This window comes from Gossypium hirsutum, chromosome D06 (assembly GCF_007990345.1).
Source record: "Gossypium hirsutum isolate 1008001.06 chromosome D06, Gossypium_hirsutum_v2.1, whole genome shotgun sequence".
Classification (NCBI taxonomy): domain Eukaryota; kingdom Viridiplantae; phylum Streptophyta; class Magnoliopsida; order Malvales; family Malvaceae; genus Gossypium; species Gossypium hirsutum.
The window spans coordinates 46556110-46564618 of record NC_053442.1 but is presented as its reverse complement, the minus strand read 5'-3'; the positions used below and the strand labels follow the sequence as shown (position 1 = coordinate 46564618).

Below are 8509 nucleotides of genomic sequence, written 5' to 3'. Positions count from 1 at the left end.
TCAAAAATTTCAATTATATGGATAAAGTTAGTTATACACGCCAAACGCAAGTCAGAAATTATACAAATTCACTTACATACACTTTAAAGTTTCTTTCTCGTTGGCATACTTCTTGAAAGTCTTAATAAGAAGATGTCATTAAACTACTTCTTTGGACAAAATAAAAATTTTTGGCGGTTAACCACTTGAACTCAACCGTCACATACTTACCCTTTTGACAGATGTCAACCCTGTATTGGAGAATTCAAACAGTTTTCACGGAGTAACTTCTTGAGCATGCTTACATCTATAAAACATATACTCCAACCTTCTATTAACACTTTTGCTAAACCCTTCAATTTCCTAATAGCTTTTTTGATTCCTCTTCCTGACTTCATCTTCTCCAATTCTAGATATTTTATGGTAATCCTATCTTCTCTTCCTTTCCTTACTTTTTCCTATTTTCATTTAGAAATGTCGAGAATGAATACTCATGGTAGGGGTCAAGATCAGAGTAACCAAAACTCAACCCTAGAAAATCTCAACATTTTCGGACCCCAAGAACTCAAAAATACCCCTCCACGTATTTTCGCTCCTTCTTCTGAGTGCAACATTACACAAGAAGAAGCACACCGATTCTTGGATGCTTGAGGTTTTCGTTACCCAAATTTTTCTTACAACGTTAACCTACCGCTAAGGTTTCGCTTAAGTGACAGCAGCCAAGGTTTTATCCTTCCCTTGATTCATTTGGAGGATAGCTTCCATTTGCCATTACACTCATTCTTTTGTTCAATGCTATTAGAATATGGCATCACATCGAACTAGTTTTTAGCCTTGTCTTGGTGGACCCTGGTTACCTACTTTATAGATTATTGTACCCGTAATGAACCACCACTCTTAGTTGTTTTCCATAAATTCTATTAGTTGAAGATTACCAGACAATGGGCTAATGTTGGATATGCCCACTTTAGTGTTCGAAAATGCTATGAACCAATAATTCAAAATAGCCTTTCTAATCTTCACTAGAAAAAGGAAAAATTCATAAGAGTCGTTTGCAAACTTGAAAATGGATTTGGCTTTCCCATTTGTTGGTCACTACCCTAAGAATCTATTTTCTCTCAAAGTTTTCCAATTGATTCCAAGGTTTCTAATAAGCAGTTCAAACATTTGAGCAAAGGGCTTATTCTAGAGTTAATGGACTTAGTTACAGTTAGGAATGTTTTCCAATATTGTTTACTAAATCAAAGTCCCAATAGTCGTAGAAGTACTGATCAAATCAATTGGCTAGACAACTACAATGTGCCTTTAACTTCAGAAGCTTGTCCATTCAATGGCAACACTGTCCTAGCACAAATCTTAACCGAGCACGCAAGAGAACCTCCATTTTATTTTTATGAATTCTGTGGGATACATTCCCAAAATTGGCTTATCACTCCTGGTATTCCTCACTCTTTTTCTTCCTCTTCAAGCAAGGTTAATACTTGCATTTGTGGTGCAAGACCCAATCCAAAACCTCATACTTCTTTCAACCAAGCACCAAATATGGATATTAAGGCTATTTTGAAAAGTCTCGTGCTAATGAAAGAGCTACAACTGCTCCTTCTAAGAAACCAGTTACAAAGAAGTATCAAAAGAGGTCTAGAGTAAGTGAAGATACTCTAGTTGTTAAAGAGAGTGAACTCCCATAGCCAAAGTGGCGTAGACTTAAGAAAGGACTCCCAACACCAATAGTTCCTTCTCCTCCAGTTCCTTCATTACCTATAATGCCAGCAGTCCCAAAAGAGTCTGCCCATTCTATAGATTCCCCTATTCAAGTTTTTGATCCTCCACTTTTTGAAATCCTAGCAGAGACATTACCTTTGGATCAGCCTGTGATCCCTACTAGATTTCAACCACAACAGGCCCCATCTGCAAAAAGTAATGAATTCTTTCCATGGTGTGACTTATATACTTCAGGGCTGTCCTTAATTTCTTTAATTTCACTTTTACAAAGTCAATACAACATGGTTCCTCCCTAGTTGAAAGAGGCTTTTTGGTTTTACCTTGCATCCAATTCAAACTCATCTCTTATTCACAGATGGCTAAATCTGCCCAGGCTCTATCTGGAGAATTTTCATTTCAAGTATTCATTTCAAATGTTCGTTTTTTTTACATATCTATCCATATAAAAATTTTGTATACACAATTCATATACCTATTTCCATATAACTGATTCATATGATCATTTTATATACTCATTTTCCACCCGATGAACCATAATGAAATAGTATTGGATACACGGAAATAATGCTCACACAAGTTATAACTATAATTGCTCACATGAGCTATAACTGTAAATGCTCACACAAGCTGTGAAATGGGCCTACTCACACGAGTTGTGAAGAATCCACAACAAATCCACAAATGTAGGACATCCAAGACCATGACTCGAAACGGTAAATAACCTTAATGACATGTCATTTGTATCCTAAGCATTCACGAGGTTCATACATGCCATGTTTCATATCTTTATAATTTAGTCATATACACATTATTTCTTCACAAGAATTCATCCATGTAGTTTCTCATTTTCAAATATAACCTTTAATTTAATTCACATTACAACTTAGTCCATTCCATTCCTTACCATTTAACAAGTAAATGAATTCAATCACAACATATATAGATAGATATTATATCACAAAAATAGCAACTAATTATTTAACTAATTTACGAACTTACCTAATTACAATAGCTACGGACACTTCAACGACGACTTTTCCTCTCTTGCGATTATCACCCAATTGATTTGTTTATTAATCTAAATATAATAATTTTATTCAATTAACCAATTCAAATATCATAAAATACTCAAATTCATATATTTGACCCTTAATCGTCATTTTACCTTTTACCCTAAACTTTTTCTTTTTATTCAATTTAGTCCCTAAACTCGAAACTTTCAATTCAATCATAAATTAATTCAAACAAGGCCAGAAAAATTTTTTATAATCCCCTTACTACCCATATTCATCATATTTTAACAAAAATTTCATATAACTTTACTATTTTAGCAATTTAGTCCTTTAACTTAAAAATTAACGAAAATCACTTTACAAAATAGTCTTATTTAACTATCAAGCTTATAAATATATCATCAAAATTCAAAAACATTATCAATTCATCAATGGCATAATTCAAACATTTAACATTTTTACGAATTAGTCCCTAGGTTAGCTAGATTAAGCTACAACAATATCAAAAACATAAAAATCATTAAAAACAGGATAAAAATTGACTTACATGCAAGGTAAAATCTTAGCCGAACTTCCAAAGGAATGAAAATGGTGGTTTTCGGTATACAACATGAAGAAAGAAGAAGAAGATCCCAAAATGTTTTATTTTTCTTTTATTAATAATATCATTTAACATTTTTAATATAAAAATTTAACATATAACTTATTTGTTTCATTTCCTAAACCGTCCACTAGGTTGTAATAAGGATTAATTACCTTTTAAAACTTTTTTCTTTTGATGTTATGGTCGTTAAACACTTATAACTCAATAGCGATTAACTTTTGCAACTTTTACGATTTAATTCTTTTTCTTTAATTAACTATCTAAACATTAAAATTTTTCGACCAAACTTGAGTACACCTATATAAACACTTTGTAAATATTTAATAAAAATATTTACGGGCTAAATTTATGAAAACCAAGTCTCGATACCTCATTTTCCAAAACCACTTAACTTTAGGGACAACCCACTTGAACTTAACAATTCGTTCAATTAACGAAATTTATCAAATAAAAATTCAATATAGTATTATATTTTACTCGTAAATATTAAATAATAATATTTACAGTTTTACTCGTCGAATTTGTGGTCCCAAAACCACTGTTTCTCACACCACTAAGAAAAGGGCTGTTACACAACCCTTATTCAGATTTGTTCTTTCAATGAAAGCTCATCCATTTCGTTATCTCTTCCAACTATCATCTTCAATTGTTTCTTGAGTTTACTTGGTCCTTACCTTGAAACCATCAACCACTCTAGCTTATTCTAGTCTTTTTTATCGTGATTAAAGGTCATGTAGGATACGCCATATCATTTCATACGGAGTCCGCCACAAAGGCTTATTCTTTCATAGTTTGCCACAAAGGTTTGTTCTTTCATTATTCTCCCCAAAGGCTTATTCTTTCATAGTTCACCATAAATGTTTATTCTTTCATAGTTCACCACAAAAGCTTATTCTTTCCTGTCATGTTTACGATATAGATTTCCCAAACTCACAGTACATGAGGTTTGCCCATCATCATCCTAGGATACGCAGGGAACCCTATTGGATAATCACCATTCCTTAGTTCTTTTCAGAGGATGTCATGACCATGAACTTTTCCTTTAGAGTTTCATTTCAAAGTTCGTATTTAAAGTCCTGACAAACCCCTTTTAGACAACTCTACGAAGAATAGACACAGACTCACTTTACAGACTCTTTATGCATCGAAACAAACTAAGCACAATCATCTGAATCTACCAATATACAACCAACATAACACACATCTCATATCATACATTCCAAACATTTATATACAACCACACTTCACTCTACATTACTCATACATCATCCATATCATACTACATCTTTTACGATCTCGGCATCACCATTCAATCACTTTTCTGCAATTATTATGGTATGAATAATATCCATGCAAGAGTCAGTTTAGAGACTCACTTGACCACCATGGACAACAGCTTGAACTCTAGATTCAACTTCCAACAAGTAACTGCAACCACCACTGCTTATAAAACATAGGAACACCATTAAAACTCATCCAAATAGTATATATCATCATTTCAAGAACGGATGACCCCCATGCAAAGCCTTATTTCTTCATTTTATTATTCAATCACATAAAACAGGCGTACTCTTTTAGAGATTAACATGCAAGACTATAATGCTTACCTAGGATATGAAACAACCTTCTGAATGAACTTAGATCCTTAGTTTCAGCTTAACAAGAGAGAACTATATTCATCTCCAAGGAAATCACAATAGTATATTAATTTTCTTAAATGAAAGAAAGAAGAAAGAAACTCTCATTTTTCTTAAGTCCATATCATAATATATATTTATGACCCATGTTCTCATATTGGAACCTAACATGCGTCACATCCTTACTGAATTGTCTTTTCTAAAGGTATACAACTTTCAAGAAACCTGATTGAGTACCCTGATTTACATCTAGTTGGTTCCTAACTAGCTTACCTTGCAACTTAACTTGCACAACACCACAGGTAAAAAGGCGCACTACCCTTCAAGTGTGAACTTATTCCACAATACCTTTTTACTTGTCTGACATCCTACCCAAACAAACATGGAGGTCTAATATCAAACCACCATTATCTTACACACACATAATAGAATACACCCGCTCTATGCGCTAAAAGATGTACTTGGGCAAATACCACCTCACCAAACAAACTATTTTACAACTACTCGCCAAACCTTGTACCCGTCAGAACTGGGATGTTACATAAATAGTGGTCGAATGTTGAAGATAAAATTTTAGGTTTTCTTTCTTCAATTGATGGCAAGGAGAAGATGGAGGAGGAAGATGACACTTCCATCCACTAATTTAACATATATAGTATGTTTAAAGCTTAATTAATTTAACTTAAGTAACCTAATCATAATTTAATTAACTTAAACTAATCATTAATAATAATTAGAGGGAATGTCATCTTCATCCACAATCTCCTATTTGAAAATGGTTTATTTACCATTTTGAACATTTAAACAATTGTTATGCAAGTCCTCAAGTCTTTCCTTAATCAAAACTGCATAGCAATTGAACTTTTACAATTTAGTCTCTGAGTCTTAATTAACTATTTTATCGACTAAATTAATTGGTCATTCTCTATTATTTTCTCATCATAACTCGGTAAATATTTCTATTTCATATTTACGGACTTAATTTATGGAAATGAGGTTCTGAAACTACATTTTCCAGTACTACTAAAAATTGTGTTATTACATATATTGATGGAATAAATTCGTCCATATAACCATGATACTGTAACGATTTGAGAAACTATCACTAAATGTTATTACGATGGGTGGCTTATATTTCTGCCAATATAAATTCGATATATACAGACGGAAAACAAATATCCGTTATAAGTATCATAAAAAACCGGGACTCCATTTTTAATACTGACGGTAATTAATTTTTAAAAAACAAATTTTTCTTTTCAAAATTTTCATCGTCTCTTGCAGCTTTAGCTTTAACCCTAATTTTCAATATTTTCGCTTCTCCACAAATTACCTTCACTAAATTCTAATATTTTCCCCCATGCTCTCTCTCAACGTTTACCATTCATGTCACAATACTCTGCTATGTGAAATAAGTGGGTTAGGTTACAAGTTAAAAGCTTTCGCAGAGAATAACAAGATGCATATGCAAAGCTCGACAATATATTCATCAAAGCCTGCGGGGGTAAAAGCCCTACACCGCACCTCATGCATCGATTCCGATTCCAAGTAAATGGTTGCTACTGTCCCGCTCCCAAATCTCTGATTCAAAGTAAAAGATCAAATCTAGTCGAGGTTGCGCCAGTTCTCTCCAAATCTCATATTTAAGGTTGCATTTTTTTAATTTTTTTTATTAGTAAAACTTCAGTTTAATCAAAACCTTCAATCAGTTTGATAGGTGAATTTTAGCTTTTTTCTTTCTTTTTTTTTTCCCTTGATATTTATTTTCATGATTTTGTGAAGTGTTTTTTTTTTCATTCGTTTCCTTAACATAAATTTAACTTAGATAATTTTTTCCCTTGAATTTTCATGTGGTTTTGATAATCTAACTCCAAACTTGAATATAACTTACGATGAAATTTTATTAGATCATATTTTCTAGTTCAAGTCAAAAGATTTTTTCTTTAAAAATTTCCAGATTTTTTCGTTATGAATTTATAATTTTTTTTGTTTTGTTCTATTATTTATCTTGAAATCCAATATTTTACTTTTAATTTGAACACAAACAAAATCTTTCTGTTTTAAAAACATAGCAAAGCTTTCTCTGTAAGATTAGGAAAGGAAAGTTAAGAGAAAGTTCTTAGAATCTCAGGTGATATTAATGCCAAATTTTTATTGTTATTCATTTGTTGTTAATTAATTTAGTTTTTTACTTCAATAATTTAAAATTTTGTAGTTGTTCATTCTTTTAATAGTATTTCTAGTTTGCAGGAAAAGCTATATAACCTGCAATTTGGATCGTTGCTCTATCATTTTTCGTGAAGTTGCTGGGTTTCTCTTTACAGAAGTGGCTAACTGCTGGAGGTCTAGGGACTCTTGCTGGATCTTGAATCTTAACAGGTAATAAATCAAGTTGGTTGATTATATTATCAAGGCTTTTTAACTCTTGTTTGGAGGCTTTTCATATGTTATCTATGCATTACGAAACCATAGAGAAAGTATTTCTCAAGATGAATTTGTCTTGAACTAAAAGTAATATAGAATAATTTTACTAGTAGCTGTATTGTTTGTTGTTGAAGTGATTGAAGAGAAGCTAATCAAGTTAGAGATATAATTATGATTAGATCTCATGTGGGATTTTACTAATTATTGCTGGCATTTGTACAGTTTGATGCATTGATTGCTGCACTTCTATCTTTGGAGGAAGGTGAAAAGCTCAACTTAGAAAGATTGTTGGACTCCAAGTAATATAGTCTCCACTAGTTTATTGTTATTCGTTTTAGGATCTAATTTCTTATTAATTGGATAGGAGAATGGTCTTGATTAATTATAACATGTCTTTTCTTGGAATTATCTCTACCAAGTCTGAGGGTATGTGTGTTCATTGTTTACTTGTTAAGAATATCAAATTGGATACCAACTGCTATGAATAATCAAGAGAATGATGAGACACCAACTATTTTGATACCTACTGATATAGGATGTCTTGAATATGTTCAATTATTAATAGATTGAATCTCCTCTTTTATGTAATCGGCCATTGTAGTTTTAAGAATTTTTTTTTTTGTTTCTAGTAAGGAGATTTGTTAACTTTGGAGTTTGGAAACTTTTCATGTCTTAATGTTCATATCAACTTATATATTATTAACATAAAATATTTGCTTTTTTTTATTTTGATTGAATATTTTAGATTATTTTATTTTTAAAAATATAATTGCTAAAAGATTTGTAACAAAATCAAATCATAAAATAAAAATAATATTTTATTTTTTTAAAAATATAGTTGTTAAAAGGAGAAATTTGGAAAAAAATCGAATAGAAAACTGTCTAGAATAATTCATTAAAAAATAATTTAAACTTTTATTGATGGAAAAAAGCGTCAGTATTGATCAAAAAGCCTATGTAGAAAATGTTTGTTTTTGCTGATGGATATTTCGGTTGTATAAAATAACTTTTGTCAGTATAGCCCTATACCAACGAAACTTCTAATGACGACCACAAATTTGTCGGGGTAGCACATTTTTCCGTCGCAATAAGGTTGAAGGTGTTATACCTACAAATTTCTGGGTATTTAT

General features: G+C 31.7%; 1 long non-coding RNA gene across 2 annotated transcripts; it reads left to right on the top strand.

Annotated features, from left to right (window-relative positions):
- The first annotated feature begins 6158 nt into the window (after window positions 1–6158).
- LOC107900384 (uncharacterized) lies at window positions 6159–7901 on the top strand. 2 transcript variants are annotated; one of them, XR_001684921.2, is made up of 3 exons: window positions 6159–6603; window positions 7206–7334; window positions 7602–7901. It is a non-coding gene; the product is annotated as an uncharacterized lncRNA (long non-coding RNA). The 2 variants fall into 2 exon arrangements; XR_005914517.1 differs by having other exon boundaries at window positions 7199–7334.
- The last annotated feature ends 608 nt before the right edge of the window (window positions 7902–8509 follow it).